The sequence below is a fragment of the Eublepharis macularius genome, chromosome 12 (genome assembly GCF_028583425.1).
Source record: "Eublepharis macularius isolate TG4126 chromosome 12, MPM_Emac_v1.0, whole genome shotgun sequence".
NCBI lineage: Eukaryota > Metazoa > Chordata > Lepidosauria > Squamata > Eublepharidae > Eublepharis > Eublepharis macularius.
The window spans coordinates 34,826,105-34,845,422 of NC_072801.1; the positions used below are offsets into that span (position 1 = coordinate 34,826,105).

At 45.2% G+C, this 19,318-nt stretch overlaps 1 protein-coding gene across 2 annotated transcripts in view; it reads right to left on the reverse strand.

The window, feature by feature from the left end:
* MAP3K14 (mitogen-activated protein kinase kinase kinase 14) overlaps positions 1-8,699 on the reverse strand; it is a 37,076-nt gene extending 28,377 nt beyond the window's left edge. For both annotated transcript variants that reach the window (XR_008597931.1, XM_054992267.1), the window contains exon 1: positions 8,643-8,699. The gene's annotated coding sequence lies outside the window, so the exon portion shown is untranslated. The remainder of the gene's footprint in view (positions 1-8,642) is intronic.
* Positions 8,700-19,318: the final 10,619 nt, after the last annotated feature.

The window sequence follows — 19,318 nt, forward strand, 5'->3', positions numbered from 1 at the left end:
TGGCATACTACTCATGTCCCCCTTTTCTTTCCTGAGCAAAAAAAAACTGGCAAAAACAAACAAACCCTTGGCTGGAAAGTTATAACAAAAGCAGCTTCTCTGAGAAACAGTTAGGACCCAGCATTAATACGGACAGCTTAGCTAGTGGTTCTCCACGCTTCAGATTCCGCCAGGGACTGCCAAGAGCCAATCCCTACTATGTGGAAGTCAGGAGGGTACCCTGGCACTTGTTCCTAGCTCTCTTCCTGCTTTGTGTTTCTCTGTTCAGCAGCTTTCACCTTCCTGAATACCTTTGTCCATCACACCTGCATTTATTGCTCCAAGCCCTCAGCTCACCTTGACTTTCTTTCTGGCTCTCAATGTTGTTCCACAACTTTTCACCAAGCCCCAGTATCCGACTGAAGGCCTGTTTCCGCCTAGCCCTATTCCTGTAAAAGCACACCCACGTTCCAGTTCCCGATACAAACAATGCTCTCTGGGCAGGTAATCTCACCTCTTCCCCTGGCTAGCTGCAAAGCAAACAGACCTCATCTGGGTATTAACTTAGCCTTTTCTAACCTTGGCATGACAGACTCACATTTTTTCAGGCATGCCTTCTGTAAACAGGCAGAAGAGAAGTCAGTCCGCAGAAGTGAAACCAACTCACTCAACTGCCCCGTTCTTACAGTCAAGTTCATACATACTGTCATTGCAGAGCAGATATTTCGAGCTAACAAAGCCTCAGTTCTCATCTGAAGAACTGCTCTTCCTCCACTTTTTCAAATTGTTTTGTGAAAATAAATCTCACTTACAAGGGGCCTCTTTCCCAAGATCTCTCTTCTATAAGGAACTGATGTTTTCCCCTTTCGCCAAACTTCATTACTAAAACCCAGATTCATTGTCCAGAGCTAGCTCCTTTCAGCTCAAACAAGGAATTCCAGGAAGTTTCAGACTCGCACACTGTGTGGCAAAGAGAGTGAGTCTTTGGACGTAGATTTATTATCGCAGAAGCTTTCATGGCATACAAGAGTATATTCAGTAAGTAATTCTAGCTCACAAAAGTTGAGCCCACACTCCTCCCCGCACCTCTCTGTGTTTTCCATGGCATGAATCTCATGCTATTGTCCCTCCCGCCAACAGATACAGAAGCCCAAAAAATAAGCAGGGAGGGGGCTAAAGTCACCTCAGCTACTTAGGGCAAGCAGTACTCCAAAAGGCAACATAGGGGCAAATAGTATTATCCTACTTTTATAGCTCTGTTGAACAGATGACTGAGAACGTGCACCAAGTGCTTTGAACACTCTAAAGAGCAACATAAATGCAAAGCATTACTGTTTCCTGCAAGATCATGTGTATGGCATAAAAGCAAATCACCATCTCCTGCTGCCTGGCATCACTAACTCTGGGCTCACTCCAGGCTCAAATCTGCCCCTGAATGCCAAAGACAAACAAAGACTGGCTCTCTCCCGCCTTCCTTCCTGGCAGCATCTGGCTTGGCACATTTATTTATTTATGTTATTAATAGTCTACCTTTCTCACTGGGACTCAAGGCAGATTACACAGTGTAAGTCAATATGATCAACAGCTGGGACAGTCAATAAACTATGCACTAGGGTATGCAAATCAAATTTGAAGAAATTGGAAACAAGCAGAAATCCAATACAGAGCTGAAAACACTGAAACAAGCAAATGCAATTAAATCACCCAGTAGGAACATACTTACAACAATAAGTATGTTCCTTAAATAAGTTCATATGGGCCTTTAGTTGGATGCAGAAAACTATTTTAAGGAAGTGCCTTTAATAAGTGCTGTATAGAAAATAGAAAGTAGACCGGACCTCCCCAATCAAACTGACAGGGAAAAAAATCTATCAAAAAACTAGAGGAGGAGGCAGCCAAATGCAATCAAGCTAGCTGTTATATATTAATCCAGAACACTTTTTTAAAAATAAAGGAAGAGAATCAGTAAAACAGCTCATAAAGGATTCCATAGTGCAAGAGGAAGAGACACAACAAAGGACCACAATACGGAGGAGGGGGAGAATAATAATCAGAGAGTAATCAGAGAGGTCAAAGATAAAAAGTAGTTAAGAGAACTAGAACATTTGAAAGTAAATAATGGTATCTAAAATGGAATGTGAAATGGAAAAAGAAACCCCATGAAAGGAAAAGCTCTTACTTTTAAAAGCACACACTGGGGCTGTTAATCAAGGACGCTGAACTGCAAGCACATTGCATGACAAAACTGGCATTTGCTGGGGAGGAATCACGGGGTAGAGAAGAAGGCCACAGCAGAGTTCCATGCTAGGATGCTGCTCCAGCCTTCACTCTCAAACCGCAGCAGAAATGGGCACAAAGGAGACCCTGGTGGAGTCCAGCCAGTCCCCAAACCAGGCAGCTGTAAAGGTTATTCGTGTTAGTCTGTTGCAGCACAATAAAACAAAAAGTTCAGGCATGTGTTAAATAACTGTATGTGTTAAAAAACTGAAGTAACATTTATTTCAATACAAACGTTTGTGAGTCACAGCCCACTTCTTCAGATAGATGCAAATCTATCTATCCTACTGGAAGGGTTGGGGCAGGGAGGCGCCACGGCTTGGTGTACATTACACCACGAGCCTTTCAAGTGTAAGATCTCAATGTAAGGGGGGAAAGGAGGAGCTGATGTAGAAAGGTTAGGTATGAATTGCCAGGAGCTGCCTGACACATGAGCTTCAGAATCCAGCGTGCTTACAGGACCCTCCCAGCCTCCAGGTTTCCCTTTCTGAAGAAACGGCTGCCCAGAGCACTGATTAGGGAACTATTCTAGACAGAATTCTTTCTGTCTTCCGCCCCCACACTTTGAGGCCCTCCTGCTTCAGCTGTTACTCTGCAAAACATTAAACTTTAGAAGAGGAGCGAGCTCCAATGACTCATGACTCATTCTAAAACCGAAAGGCTTGTAACACCACCATTGCTGGGCCGACGCTGAACCATGCAGGCTGGGAAATGAACTTTTAATTTCTGCCAAACTTCCAAGCCCGCAAAAGCCAAGCTCTGCAGCACAGCTAAGCACAATGGTTTTCATCTCAGCTCAGTAATCGCCTTGAGAAAGAGACTTCCAAGACGCCCATCAACGACTGCACACCTGCTCCTAACAGTCTTTCCAAATTTAAGCCTCACACGCAGGGGAAATGCAGCGAGGTGGAATACAAGACACTGAGTAGCTATCCATTCCTAGACCACTGCTGCTCTCGCCTCGTTCAGACAAACGGCAGCCAAGGAAGTACACTAGTTTTGTATACACAAAACCATTCAACATGCCTGCAGGCTGAAGGAATACAGCCCGGACACAGATTTATTTCTTCAGCTACTTTTGGTATAAACTGAGTCAACATCTTTGTCCAATCTAGTTACATGTGTTTAGTAATCTGCAGGTTTCCCTGTAAAGCAGCAAGTCATCTACACTGACCGTTCGTGGCCAGACCAGGATTGCCCTCTAATGTTGCCTGAGGACACAGAAGGTTTTTTTTCTCCACACACACACACCCCATCACCCACTGTGTGTATTCCAGTTTGTGCTAAATTTTTAACTTAACCCATCTCCAGCAAAAGCAGACAGGAAGCATCTGGCAAGCAACTGCAGTCGTGGTTTATTCATCAGCAAGGTTTATTCATCTGAAACGTGGGTGTTGCGGTCCTTCATTAAAAAAAGAAAGGAAGACCAAAAACAAAGTTTTGTTGCTGTGAGTACTACAGACCTTGTTCATTAGTGAACAATTCATATCTTGCATTTGCTTTGGCAATAAACTGGATCTCAATTATCAATATGAAGACTTCAGAATAGTACTGCCCAAACATTTGATAGCCAAGAAACTTCTATGCACAAGTCACTGACCAGAGCATACCTGCCAGCTGAAGGGAGGCAATCCCCAACCAATGGACTCACACAGGAATGCAACAGACAGCCTCCACTGAGGCCAAGTAATCCTGCTACACCAGTAATGTAATGATCTGATTGCACTCGAAAAAGGTGCAGAGGATTTATTCAGAGACAGTCACTCACTAGGATACTCAATCATTGCAAAATAGTAAAAAGTCCAGTAGCATCTTTAAGACTAACCAACTTTATTGAGGCATAAGCTTTCGAGAACCACAGCTCTGTGGTTCTCGAAAGCTTATGCCTCAATAAAGTTGGTTAGTCTTAAAGGTGCTACTGGACTTTTTACTATTTTGCAACTATAGACTAACAACTCCTCTGGATCTCAATCATTGCTGTGACCTTTAGGCTCACAGCAGCCCCTGTTCAACATATGTTTCACTTGAAATTCTTTCAAAGCCCACTAACCTAGTGGGGTGACATAACTCAGAGCACAAGTTTCGGAAGCAGAGGGGCCCACATTCAGTCCCTGGCATCTACACTTCAAGTGCCTGAAGCAGAGAAAGGTCTTTCCCAACTCTTGCTACCTGAGTACCTGAAGAATTAAAGGTAAAGGTGCAAGCACCGAGTCATTACTGAACCATAGGGGGATGTCACATCACGACGTTTTCTTGGCAGACTTTTTGTTACAGGGTGGTTTGCCATTGCCTTCCTGATACTCATAAAACACCAAGCTAGAAGGACCAGTGGTATAAGGCAGCCTTATATGTCCAGCATGTGTGGTGGGGCTGGAAACGATAATTAATTGGTCCCTTTCCAAATCTGATTCTGCCTTATCCTCTACAGATATGCAGCCAGGAAATTCCAGGAAATAAATAGCCCTTGCTATTTATGCTTTATTTACAAACTGGCACACAATACTGACAACCTGAGCAGGCAACTTTGCCTTGTTCTTTTTAGAAAAACCACTAAAGAAGAAAGAGGAGCCCCTCGTTCTGAATGTATGGTATAGCCCTTGCATATTCTTCAAGTGCATAATCACTACTGCAAACACTAGAGCAGAATTCAGGGCCCTAAAAACTTGCATTTTAATTTAAAAGCAGTACTTCTAGCCCTTCAGGAGCAAGAGATCATATGCCATCAGAACACATCAATGCAAAATAACACTACACTAACTACAAGAAAGCAAGCAATCTGATCTGTAGATATGGACTTAGTTCATTTCTTTAAGGACACTCTGAAATATAACAGATAGGAAGCTTCATAAAACCAGAAGAAAAACTTCCTTAATCAAAATATGTGAATGTGCTCCCTTAACATTCATCAAACAGTTTACTGATACAAGATGAAATGAACACTGCCAAATTGTACAGGAAGGGTGGATCCTTTATTAATCTGAGGAAAAGAAGAGAGGGGGAAATAGTCCAGGTATAATCTAAGCCATAAAATGCTCTAATCCTATACTGAGTCAGGCACACCTGAAGCCATTGATTTCAAAAGGCCTTTAACATGCGTTATAATGAGACTCCATATCAAAGCCTAGCAAGGGGGGGGGGGAAATCCATCACCTCTGTTTTACTTAATCAAAGGCACCCTAATTATAGGATGAAATATTGCAACTTGTCAGATTACTCCTAATAAGTACTCCTTCACTACTACTCATGTATTTAAGGAACCAAAGCTGGCTTGGGAACAGATGCTCATCCATAGCAAGTAAGAATCACCTCCAGCAAGATTTTGTGAAATGAAGGATGATTGGCTCTTGTTCTCCCTTCAAGTTGTTGATGTGCTTCACAAGTATATGTGGGTAGGCAAGCTAATACATTTTGTTGAGGGCTAGTTATCCTATACAGACTCACTAGAAGGCTGAAATGTACCCTGTATTTCTCAACCAGGTGACACAATCCAGAGACAGTCAGGAGATGAAACTGGATGAAATATATAATATGTATATACAAAATCTTAAAATGGACTTTTCTAATATGGGACTTCTAATTGTATATACCAGCTGCAGTGTGGAAAGAATTGTACAAATATAAGATGATTACCATACTTCCTCTTTGCATACTTTATTCCATTCTTAACATTCAGGTTTTCAAAGGCCTGCTCTGGGTCTGTAGGGGAAAAGATGCTTTCCTCCTTCATTTCTGTTTACCTGCAACTGGATATTTGGCTAGCTTGTAGAATCAGACTGACTGGGCCTGGCATCCTGAGACTAACAACAAAGTATGCAGGCCACTGAAGCTTCAAACCTTATCCACAGAAACTCTACTGGGTTCCCTCTGTGGTTCTGAAGCCTTCCATGGACACTATGAACACCACCAGTTTTTCCCACTCGCAGATATCTTGTTTGATGCAGGGCTCTATATAGTACAAACATGTGTCCCTGTTTCAAACTTTTCTTTATAGCGATGAGAGCATTTGCTGCTTTTCACAATGAAGAGCCACGAGGAAAATGGGAGAGAAGGGCAGGCCATGAAATGCACTGGGCATTTCAATCTGCCAGAATGGAACAGCGGCAACTTCTACAAGGGAAAGAGGCATGGGATGGGAATAAATCTTTCAGAATCTCTGAAGGTATGTATATTCATAGCAGTCAGGAAGGGATAATCTGAGATGGAGCTTACTACATAAACAATCATATAATATCTTAAAGACCAATACGCTTATTGTGCACGTTTTGTAAGGCAGACTCCACTTTGTCAGATGAGGCTAGGAAAAAACATACGAAGTTCATGACACAAGTCTTACCCACAGTTGACAGATATATCATCTGCCAACTGGACCCATGTATACACATATCTACTAAGATGACATTTCACACATGTGGGAAAGAGGATTCAAAATCCACCCAAACCAATGTTACAATACCTTGAACCTTTCAGGTGCTCCAAATCTGTTTATTATGGAAATAATAACTTTTTTATAAAGTTCCTCAGCTTGACTTGTCTCTAGAGACAGAGACCCCAAGATTGCATGGGACTGAACTCATGTGTTAAATAGCGATACTTACGCCAATATATTTGTTTATTTAAAACATTTCTATGACTCCTATCCAACCAAATAGTTTCCCCCAAAACTATACATACAATAATACAATAAACACACACAACATCAAAAACCAGGGAGGAAGACCAGTAACAGTTGCTGGGGATATGCCAAAGAGAATAAAAAAGTATTCGCCTGCTGGCAGAAGACAACAGTAGCGAGACTGATGAATCTCCCTGGGGAGAGAGTTCCAAGGTCTTAGAACCATGACCGAGAAGACCCTTTCTCCGGTTGCCACCTGTCTAGCCGCAGAGGGTGAGGGCACCTGAAGCAGGGTCTCCAAAGATCACCAGAGCAGACAAGTAGGTTCATAAGGGAGAAGGCAGTCCTATGCCACCCCAAGCCATTAACAGAGCTTAAAAGGGCAATATCAACACTCTGAACTGGGCTTGCAAACAAATTAGGAGCCAGTGCAGAGGGAACAAGACTGGAGTGGTGGGGTCCCCGCAACCCACTACAGTCAACATGCTGGCCACAGCATTCTGTACCAGCTGCCACTTCAGGACGGTCTTTAAGGGCAGCTTCACAAAGAGCACATGGTTCTGATCTAATGTAGATGTTACCAGGGCATGCACCACAGTGACAAGATCTTTTCCCACTACAAAGGGCCACAGCTGGTGAAAGGCACTCCTGGCCACCGCTTCCAAATCCAACAGGAGCCCTGGAATCAGCAGCACTGCCAAGATACAACCTTTTAGGGGCAGTGCAACCCCATCAAGAATAGGAGAGGACCCTGGTTGAAAAGGGGCACCTGATGACACAGATAATGGCCCCAGAGGGGTCAGTGAGCTCAGCCTGCCTTCCTAGCAGGGGGCCTTAAGCAGGGCAAAAGCTCTCATCAAACCAAATGAAAAGCTGCCAAGCCCTCAGTTCTTCTCTTGCTCTTCGCTCTAAGATTTATACCTTTCTTTTGCAGAAGGAAGCTAAAACTTCATGCTAAAGGCCCAGTTACCAGGCAACTCAGTATTGGCCAAGAAGGATAAATGGAAGGAGAACCTCCACATCCAGAAGCAGTAAACTTCTGAATCCTAGCACACAGGAGGCAATATCAGAGGGATGTGTCCTTGATGCCCTGTCCATTGGCCTTGCAAGGCAACTGGTCAATCACTATGTAAGTCAGGTTGCTGGACTAGATGGATCACTGGTCTGACCCAGCAGCATACTTATGCAGGGAACATATTAAATAACTGGGGTGGGGGGCCTTTCACATCTTATGGAAATCCAAGCAAAAGACAGACACCACTGGGGGTTGCTCATAGCCCTTTAGTGGAGAAATAGACTGTGGGACTATAACTGGGGTTCAAATCCCCACTCAGCTACAGGAAGGAAGGGATCTTAGGGCAGTCTTTCTCTCTCAGCCTAGCCTATTTCAGAGGGTTGTTGGAGGAGCCCTTCTCTTCCAGCATAACCGACTTCCCGGGGGATGGGGGTCGTTGCAAGAATAAAATAGAAGAGGGAAGACCCGCGTCTGAAGTTTTGTCTGTGGAGCCTGGGGGACAGCACGGTTTGGGGAGGGGAAGAACCTCAGAGGGATATAATGCCACAGAGTCCACCCTCCAAAGCAGCCATTGTCTCCAAGGGAATGGATCTCTGTGATCTGGAGATCAGCAGTAATTCCGGGAGATCTCCAGGCCCCACCTGGAGGCTGGCAGGAGGTGGGCGGCCGCCTGCCCCTCAGAGCAAACGCCGAAAGGAACAAAGGAGGCGGAGACACCGCCTCAGAGAGACCCTTTAAGAGGATGAGGGAGAAACCCACCTGCGGGGGAGGGAGGGAATCAAAAGCGGTCGTTTCCGGCCTCCTCAGCGGCTCCTCAGCGACTACGGAGAGGCGTCGGCAAAGAACTTCGAGGGATGCGAGTGGCAGTTAGCCGCGCCTCTCGCCGTCCCTGCTGTCCAATCAGACGGCCGGCGTTTCCGCGAAACCACGCCTGTTCGAAGAGGGTCTCTTCCTCCCGCTCTCCTTCAAGCAGCCTGCTATAGAAGAGTAGGCGGGGCCGAAGCGGTTAGCCACGCCCCCTCTCTCCTGGGATGACTTCATAGATGCAAATCAAAGTTCCTTCCTTGTGCTCCGCCCCCTTCCAAAACTACCAATCCCACCCCTTCCTCGTCCCTCCTCTTTTTGTGATTGGCTTTTAGAGTCCCCGTGGTTTCCCTGAATTGAGCCGGTGTGCGCGCTTCTCCTTTTTCAGTATAGAGATGGAATCCTCGTTTGCTTTGTGGTTTCAGACCCGACGTGTGGAGGCGTGGGAGGATTTTAAAAGCACAGTGCCTTGAAATGAATTGGGAGGAGGCGTGTTTGCAGTCAGGGTGGCGCAGCAGTCAGAGAGTGGAGCTGCTGGGACCTGAATCTTGCTTGTTGGAAAGAATTCACTGGGTGACTTTTGGGGCCATTGCAAAGGGGTTGTCTCCCTTAGGGAAAAAAAAAACAAATATCTAATGATACCTTAAGGACTAGCAACATTTTAACATGAGTTTTCCTGGGTAGGTTTCTGGCTCTGGGCCAGTCACTTTCTCTCCACTCGGCCTACCTTATAAGGTTTTTACTGAAGATAACACCGTGTTACTCAGGGTATAAGCTTTCGAGAGTCAGCTACTAGGATTAACGGAGATCCCTGAGTATTTATATCCCAGGCAGGAGGTGGGATGAGTGTTGCAAGAAGGATATCAGGATGCAAAGGTACTCGCTGTTTGATGTGCAACCTGCAGCTCTTAGCACCATTCTCCAATGTGGCAACACATTCCATGTTCCAGGAAAGTGGGTATGGATGTTGCCTGATTGGGTTTGTGGCTGGCAGTGGGTCCCAGTTTGGAATGCAGGAGTGACTGGAGGACAGTTAAGCTGCAATCCTCCTTCAGCTGTGGTCCTTGTGTTCCAGGGATGGAAGTAAAAGGCCCCCCTTTTCCAGCAATCCTCACTGTTCTTTGCAGCCTCCTTGCATTTATTCCAGCACCCAGGAAGCTGTCCAGAGGAGAACCAGCTTCTGCAGAGCAGAAAAAGTAAAACCATCACTGTGGCAGCCACTTAGGAAAAGCATGCTGGCCATGGTGGGTGATGGTGATGGTGGTGCTCCTCTTTCTCCAGAGTCAGTTTGGTCACCTCTGGGTGTCTGGGCAATCTCACTCTTGTCTGAGCTACTGGGGTGAGAGTTGAGAGGGAGAGAGAAGGCAAAGAGGGCACTCCTTCCCTCACTCCAAATACACAAGGGCTGGCTAAAGTTCAACTGTGGTAGGGATATTAAACCTATGTGTTTAATATCAATGGGTAGTATCTTACAGCATGTGTGTATTTGGTGAAGTGGTGCATGGGGCATACAATAGTCATGAGGCTCTTTTGGTTGATGGCAAATGTGAATGTGGCTCTCCATGAGCACCGTGGGATAATATTTAATTTATATGCTACCTCTCCACCAAGAGTATATGAGGCAATGTGCAATCAGCAAAACAGTATAAAAACAATAACTAAATCAATGTAGTCAATCAAGCACCCGGAAATCCAGAGACCAAACAACACCTAAAACAAATGTAGTCCAACATCATCAGAGAGATCCGAGGGGGAAAGAAGTTTTCTGCTGGAGAGATGGTGTACAATGTGGAGCATTTTTGCTAGAAGTCCACATGGCAAGAAAGTAGCCTAGTGTTGGGTAGTAGTAAAATCTACTATTGCATTTTAAATCATTTTTAACAACCATACTTATAGAAAAGAGGGCCTTGGTCTATTAGATGTTCCATAGTACTGGAAAAACTATCATACTTTGGTCACATCATGAGAAGACAAGACTCTGGAAAAGTCAATAATTATAAGAAAAGCTGAAAGTGGTAGGAAAAGAGGAAGCCCCAAAGCAAGATGGCTGGATTAAAGAAGCCACATCCTCCAGTTCACAAGATCTGAGCAAGTCTGAATGATACGGCGACCGGGCACTTCAAGCTAGTCATATCAGTGAGTGGTTGTAGGGAGGGAGTTCTGCAGCTGAGGTACTGTCCCTGAAAAGGCCCTGTCTCTGGCTGCCACAAGCCACTGTCAAAGTTTGCCACATACCACTGTCTGCCACAGGCTGCACTATTACCTCTATCTTTGCCAGTGCAATAGATTGGGGATCATATGGCCAGGAGCTCAGTGGCAGATCACAAGCTTTGCATGCAAAAGATTCAGTCCCTATAGGGTATCTCCAGCTGAAAGTGTAGGGAAAACCCCTTTTTTGTTGGAGCCCCTGAAGAGCCTGAATTAGAGCACAAAAGCTGGTCTTTGCTTCTTCCTTCTTGATTCTGGATTGCTTCTTGGAGCAACTGTTGCTTTTACCCCACAAACTGAGAGCCAGTGAGGGCCAGTGCGGTGTAGTGGAAGAGTGTCAGACTAGGATCTGGGAGATCCAGGTTTGAATCCCCATTTGTGGGAGCATGTCAGGTGATCTTTTGCCCGTCACATGATCTCAGGCTCACCTACCTGACGAGGTTGTTGCCATGATAAAATGGAGGAGAGGAGAATGATGTGAGCAGGTTTGAGTCCTCATTAGGGAGAAAGGCAGGACATACATTAAAAAAAGAAAGAAACCAATGTGCAAAATAACCAGCAAGTCCCATATCCAAATATCTTAACTGGTACAAGGATCATTTTTTTATGATTAAATGTTCCATAAAATTCCAATAAAATTATTAATAATGGGAAGTAGAAGGAACAGTTGAGTGTTTAACTGTGGTAAGCACTCACCTGGAGTGGAGGTGGGGGAAAGGTCGCATTGGTCTCTGGTGCAGCTGCACTAGGAATACCCTGTATTAGTTGCCTTATCTTTAAAGCAATAGTGGAGCACTAGAAAAGGTGCAGAAAAGGAAGACTACTATGATCAGGGGGTGGGGCACCTGTCTTATGAAAAAAGGCTAAGAAGTTTGGAGCTTTTTAGTTTAGGGAAAAGATGGACATGGGGGATAAAGTGTACAGATTTATAAATGTATAAATGGGTAGATAAATTAAACTTTCTCTCCTATAATGTTAGAACTCAGTGTCACTGAATGAAGCTGATGATCTGGAGATTCAGAACTGACAAAACTATACACTACTTCATGTGGTTCACTTAAGGAACTCATGCTACAAGAAGTAGTAGTGACCAGGGGAGGGGCTGTAGATCAGGGATACAGCATCTGCTTTGCATGCAGAAGGTCCCAGGTTCAATCTCTTGCATCTCCAGTGATGAGGACCAGGGAGTAAGTGATTGAAAGACCTCTGCCTGAGACCCCAGAGAGGATTGACAGTCACAGTAGAACAGACTGGCCTTGATGGACCAATGGCCTGACTCAGTAAATAGCAGCTTCATATATATTTTCTTAGGTGCCTTTAAAAGACCATTAGACTACATCATGGAATATAGGACTATCAATGGTAATTAGCCATGATGGCTAAACAGAACCCCCATAGAGTCAGTACACCCCGAAAACCCACATAGGATTGTCCAATACCTCTTGTTTCCAAGTAGAATATAATGGATGTCCCAGATCCCACAGCTCCAGTGTGGCACTTTCAAGGACCTGACAGCACTGAACTTTGCTGTTCTTTGAATGGATGAGTCATCTCCCACTGGACTCCAGCTATGACAGGAATTTAAAGATTTGGTGCTTGGATTTGTTAAACATTGCCAGGCGATGAATGCTCTTGATTGCCTTCCAACACCAGCACAGTTGTTTCTAATTAACAGGCAATTTCTGTAGTCCTACAATGGAAACATACTTTTTACATACCTGGACACAGAGGTGAAAAGGGAAGGAATTGCTGATGGATAAAATAACTAGAAAATCCAGAATTAATGCATCAAAATTAACATATATGAGCCAGATTCTGACACTCAGAACCAATCATATAGTTTTTAATAATAATGGCTTGTTTTTTAAAACGTTCATTGTAATTGGTTATTAGCATTTAGCTTAAAATATTAAGATGAACAGAGAAAATTTAAAAAATCCTCCAAATATTACCGCCTCTCCCCATGTCCATGTGTGTAGTCCCCGCATACATACACACATCAAGACAGAATTTGGCAATGTCTGACCAGAACTTAATGGCAGAACACACAGAAGGTCTCAGGTTGAATCCCTGCTCTTAAGAGCCTGTAAATCCACTTTCATCTAAGGGGTTTTATCACAGTTTGCTCAGTCAGTACTAGAGGCCAGACGTGTTACTATGTGGTTGGGAAGTGTTACACATGGGAACAAGTTTGTTTTTTCAAACCACATGTACTAACCATGATAGTTATTTTTATAGGAATTTTGTTTATTCAGGTGATAAGCAGACAGCCTCCAAACAGCACAACCACTCAGTTGTTACTGAGAAAGAAAAATAACAGAACTGTACATCCAGAGCTGACGCTGGCTCAAGGATTTTGGGTGCCCTAGGGTAGGGCAGGGAAGATGCCCATCCTCCTTGCTGCTCTCCTGCCCAGAGGCAAGAGATTGCCTGCCCTCCTTGCTGGCCCTGGAACCTATTAAAAAGCTATCCATAACTGGGCTCAATCATCAACCAAAAGGGAGACTGCAGTGAAGAAATCAGAAGAAGACTGAGACTCAGAAGAGCAGCTGTGAGGGAGCTAGAGAAGATTCTTAAAGATGTCTCTCTGGGAACCAAGATCAAGATAATCTAAACTGTGGTATTCCCCATTACTATGTATGGATGTGAAAGTTGGACACTGAAGAAAGCTGTCAGGAAGAAAATTAATTTGAAATGTGGTGCTGGAGGAGAGTTTTGTGGATACCCTGGATGGCCAAAAAGACAAATAACACGGTAGTAGATCAAATCAAGCCTGAATTGTCCCTAAAAGCTAAAAGGACAAAACTGAGGCTTATCATACTTTGGTCACATGACAAGACGAGATTCTATAGAAAAGTCAATAATTCTAGGAAAAGTGGAAGGTAGTAGGAAAAGAGGAAGTCAAGAGATGACTTGAAACATGAACAGACGAACATAAACAGATGAACACTAACGAACATGACCTTGTTAATGAACACGTTTGGTGTTTGTTGTTTGTGGGGGCCAGAACGGCCCCTGTTGGACTTAGAGAGCACATATACACAGGGAGTGTTCAGCTGGCTCTCCTCCAGCCATCAACCAAGTTTGGTCAAGATTGCAATACGGATCTTGGAGTTATACATTCCCAAATCTGACACCCCCAGGAAACTCCCATTCGATACAATTGGAGCCACCAGTTGACTTTGGACCCGTGTACAAGTGGTGGACTTGAAAACTGGCTGTCTCCCCTCTAGGGGGTGAGGGGGTTGGCCGCTTACCAGCAGTACCCCTATATGCCCGCCCGCCAGGCCTCACAGAGGCTACTTTCCCTGAAATCAGAAAGGTGGGTCATGTTGGCGGCCGCTGGGCCTGGCGGACTCGGGGAGGCAGTGGCGAGCTGCCTCCCCTCTAGGGGGCAGGGGGTTTGGCTGTTCGCCAATGGCACCCCAAATGTGCCCGCTCGCCAGGCCTCACAGAGGCTATTTTCTGCACGGCCAGAAGGTGGGTCAAGTCAGTGGCCACTGGGATTGGCAGGCTTTGGGAGGCGGTGGCAGGATGCCTCCCCTCTAGGGGGATGGGGGTTTGGCCGCTCGCTGGCGGCACCCCCATATGTCCGCCCACTAGGCCTCACAGAGGCTACTTTCAGCACAACCGGAAGGTGGGTCATGTTGGCAACTGCTGAGCCTGGTGGGCTCGGGGAGGCAGTGCCAGGCTGCCTCCCCTCTAGAGGGTGGAGGGTTTGGCTACTCATCAGTGGCAGCCCCAATGTGCCCACTCACCAGGCCTCACAGAAGCTACATTTCCAGAAAACATAAAAGTGAGTTATTTCAGCAGCAGCCAGGCCTGGCGGGCTAAGGGAGGTGGTGGCAGGCTGCCTGCCCTTTAGGGGGTGAGGGATTTGGCTGCTTGCTTGCAACAACTCCCATGTGCCCACCTGCCAGGCCTCACAGAGGCTACTTTCTGAAAGGCTAGCAGGTGGGTCTGGTCAGAGGCCACTGGGCCTGGCAGTCTTGGGGAGGTGGTGGCGACCACCTCCCCTCTAGGGGGTGGGGCAGTTCGCCACTTGCCAGCGGCACCCCCATGTGCTCAGCCACCAGGCCTCACAGAGGCTACTTTCCCAGAAAACCAAAAAATGGGTCATGTTGGCAGCTGACGGGCCTGGTGGGCTTGGGGAGGCGGTGGTGAACTTTCTCTCCTGTAGGGGGCAGGGGGGTTGGCCACTCACTGGTGGCACCCCCCATGTGCCTGCCCGCTAGGCCTCACAAAGGCTACTTTCCCCGAAAACAGAAAAGTGAGTTATGTCAGTGGCCGCCGGGCCTGGCGGGCTCGGGGGGGGTGGGTTTGGCTGCTTGCTGGCGGCACCTCCCATGTGCCAACCCGCGAGACCTCACAGAGGCTACATGGCCAGAAGGTGGGTCATGTTGGTAACTGCTGGGCCTGGCAGGCTCAGGGAGGTGGTGGCGGGCTGCCTCCCCTCTAGAGGGTTGGGGGTTTGGCCACTCACCGGCGGCAGCCCCCATGTGCCCGCCCGCCGGGCCTCACAGAGGCTACTTTCCCAGAAAACAGAAAAGTGAGTTATGTTGGCAATTCCTTTGTTCTCGCTGAGCATCTGACACTTGGCTCTGCTTCCTCTTCTTTCTGTGGGCTCTGCAGATGTCTCATGTGTCTCAGTCAGGTCACACAGTTGCACAATCTCTGGATGCTGTGCTGCATCAACTTCTCTTGGTGTACATTCTGTGGTGTCTGGCTTGCTTGCCTTCTCTCTTTCATCAATATATATCACGTTGTGAATCTTCACCATGTCTGTCTCTGGGTTGAGGATTCAGTATCCTTTGCATCCCAGTGCATATCCAACAAATATGCCTTCTTCTGTTCTGAGATCCAACTTAGACCTCTTTTCCTTTGGAATATAAGTGTAGGTGTTGGATCCAAACACTCTGAGGTGACTTATATTGGGCTTGCAGTTGTACCACAGTTCAAATGGTGTGCTGCTTGTACCCTTTGTAGGCAGCATGTTCTGCAGATAGGTAGCAGTGTTGACAGCTTCTCCCCAATATTTTTGAGGTAGCTCTGCTTCTTGGAGCATACTTCTGCACATTTCTGTGAAAGAGCAATTCTTTCTCTCCACTATACCGTTGAGTTTGGGCGTGTAGGGCACGGTTAGGTGATGCTCTATTCCTTCAGCTGCTAGGAAGCTTGTCATCTCCTTCCCCACGTACTCGCCTCCATTGTCTGTGCGGATAGCCATGGTTTTCTCTGGAATCTGTTCTGCACCATTGCTAGGTACAGCTTGAATTTTTCCAGTACTCGGCTCTTCTCTCTGAGCAGATAAGTTAGGGTAAATCTTGAAAAATCATCAGTAAAAGTCAGAATGTACTTACTTCCACTGGGTGTTACTGTTCCCATTGGTCCACAGACATCACTGTGAATCAGCTCTAGTGATCTTGTGGTTTGTTTCTCACTCTGCTTGGTGAAAGAAGGTCTGGTGCCTTTGGCTTGAATACAGCAAACACATTTCTCTGTATCAGGACATTGTCTCATTTGCAAATCATTAGTCAGATTCTGCCTTTCAAGTTGATATATATAATCCATGTTAGCATGTCCAAGCCTTCTATGTAAAAGCTTAGAACAGTTCTTATGGTTGCATCCTTTAACTAGATTCACTCCCCTTTCAGAGCAATCAAACATATACAGTCCATCCTTTAATGTGCCTTGTGCAATCAATTCACCTTCCTTGCTAATAAAACATTTCTCTCCTCCGAACAAAGTATCTATCTCCTTCTGAGCCATTGCTGAGATGGATAGATTGCTCTTCAGCTGAGGTACATAGATGCAGTCAACAATCTGGACTTCTCTAACTTGGCCACTGGGTAGTGCACAATACACCATTACATGGCCTTGTCCCTGAGCAATCATTGCTTGTCCATTCGCCACAAAGAGTTTTTCATAATGTGGATTCAATTCATTAAATAACTCTTTATCTTTACATAAATGGTTCGATGCACCACTATCAACAGCCCATTGAAATACACTTTCATCTTTTGGGGCAACGATTAAACAGTTCTTGTTTGGTCTGCCATCATTAGGTTGGCTATTTGCATTAGGTGAGCCGGCTTTATCTGCATTCTTAAATCCCTTTGTCTCTCTCCCCTCCTGGCAGAAAACTGCTGGCTCTTTGTGATTCAAATATTCTGCAATTTCTTTTAGCATGGCCCCGTTTCCCACAGAAGCTGTAGGAGAATTCATTTCTTTAGCTAACTTTTAGGGCATATTCATTGGACTGATTCTTATCAAACTGTTTACTAAGTCTTTCCTCCTCCAATTTTGGAAGCACATGATTCAGGCTTAAGTTTTCCTGCATTTCCAAAGCATGCATGACATTTGCATAAGATTGAGGAAGGCTAGTCAATAAAATTATTGATAAATCCTCTTCCTCTGTTTTCCAAGACCTCTCAATCTCTGTGATAATTCCTTAAAATTAGAAATGTGCTGTCTTAAGTCCTGATTAGCTGCATCTGATTCCTGTATAATTGTTTAATAAACAACACTTTTGTTTTAATAAATCCTTTGATATGCATATTCTCAAGCTCTCGCCACATTTCTCCAGCTGTTGGCATATGAATGACTCTTAACAACTGTTTATCACTTAAAACATTAATGATAATAGACGTGGCCTTACTGTCTACCTTGGTCCAGGAAGCCTCTTTCTGTGCATCCCCGGTAGGCTTGGGATTTCCCACTGCATCCCACACTTCCAGCTCCATGAACCGAGCTTTGATCCTTTCAGACCATATCTAGTAATTCTCATCACTGAGTCGGTCAACATAGATCCCCTGCTGTGCTCCCCAGGAGTCAGCCATCTTTCCTCTATTGTCTGCTATGCTACACTTTTGCCTGCGGCTATCTGAGCTCTGGCAGAGTTAATTGCCTCTCTAATTACAGCACGCTTGTGCCTGGGTTCAAAACCCTGTTGGCAGAGTGCAAACAGAGCAGAGAAGTTACACTGTGCTGATTAAAGAGGCTAAAAAGTTTATTTAAGAAATACATAACTTGAGAGTGAAGAGGAGAGATATAGTGTCCTTGCTATCTGACTACATCTTGTAGAAGAATGAATAAGGCAGGAGGGAGAAGAAGCAGGATATTGCCCTGTTCTGCCCAATAGGAGACAAGACAAGGAAATGACCCCCAGGAAACAAGAGAAATGCTGCTCTCACTGTCTTAACTAAGTGATCCTTGCTTCCCCCTGTATAGAAGGCACTTCTTCCCTTTGTACTGCTGCAGTACACCAGACATTGCAATTTCCAACAAATATAAGGACTTATTAAAATGAAACCAATAATTGATGAACATATACATGCAAAAGGAAATCTCAGTTTCTCGATTAGAGCTAAGAATGATTTTAAATCAGATCATACTAAAATCTACTGTGAATGCATTGGATTCTCCAAACATAAAGACATATATATTTCTCATCTAAATCTTCTTCATGAGATTTCTTGAGAGAGCAGTAGCTGACCAACTCCAGATCTTCTTGGAAAATGCTAACACTCTAGACCCTTTCCGATCTGAATTCAGACCAGGGCATGGGACAGAGACAGCAGCAGTAGCATCAGTGGATTATCTTTGGCTAAATATAGCCAAAGGCAATGCCTCCTTATTGCTCCTTCTGGAATTGTTTGCAGCCTTTGACATAGTAGACCATGCTATCCTGTTGAGGCATCTAGAGACAGAAGTGGGTATCAAAGCATGTGCCTTGGACTGGTTTAAATCATTTCTCGTGGGATGGATTCAAAGGGCTGTTGTCGGAGATCAGCTATCTCCAGAATGGGAGCTGTCTTGTGAGGTTCTGCAGGGATCAATCTTGTCTTCCATGTTACTCAACTTCTATGTAAAGCCTTTAGGAGAACTCATTCACAGCTATGACGTTGGATATCACCAATATGCAGATGACACCCAACTCTATATCATGCTATCCAGGTCCCTTCAGAATGCAGTAGAAATCTTGGATTGCTGCCTGACAGCTGTAGTGAAATGGCTAAAAACAAACAAATTGAAATTGAACCCAGACAAGACAGAAGTGATGCTTGTTGGGAAGGCAGAGATTTTGAAGGACATTGTACTCCCCACTTTTGATGGAGTTCATCTGACCCTTGCAGATGCGGTTAAGAGCCTAGGGTTATAGTGGATCCAGGGCTACTACTAGAAAAACAAGTTAAGGCAGCTGCAAAAAATGCCTTTTGCAACCTCACTCTAGCCTGGAAGATGGCTTTTTACCTCGACATGGTTGACCTGGCCACCTCGATCCATGCTATGGTTACATCAAGACTTGACTATACATAGGTTTTCCATCCAAATTAACTAGGGGACTCCAATTGGTGCAAAACACTGCAACATGACTGCTATCAGGAGTGAGCAGGAGTATGAACATCACCCCCATTCTGCAG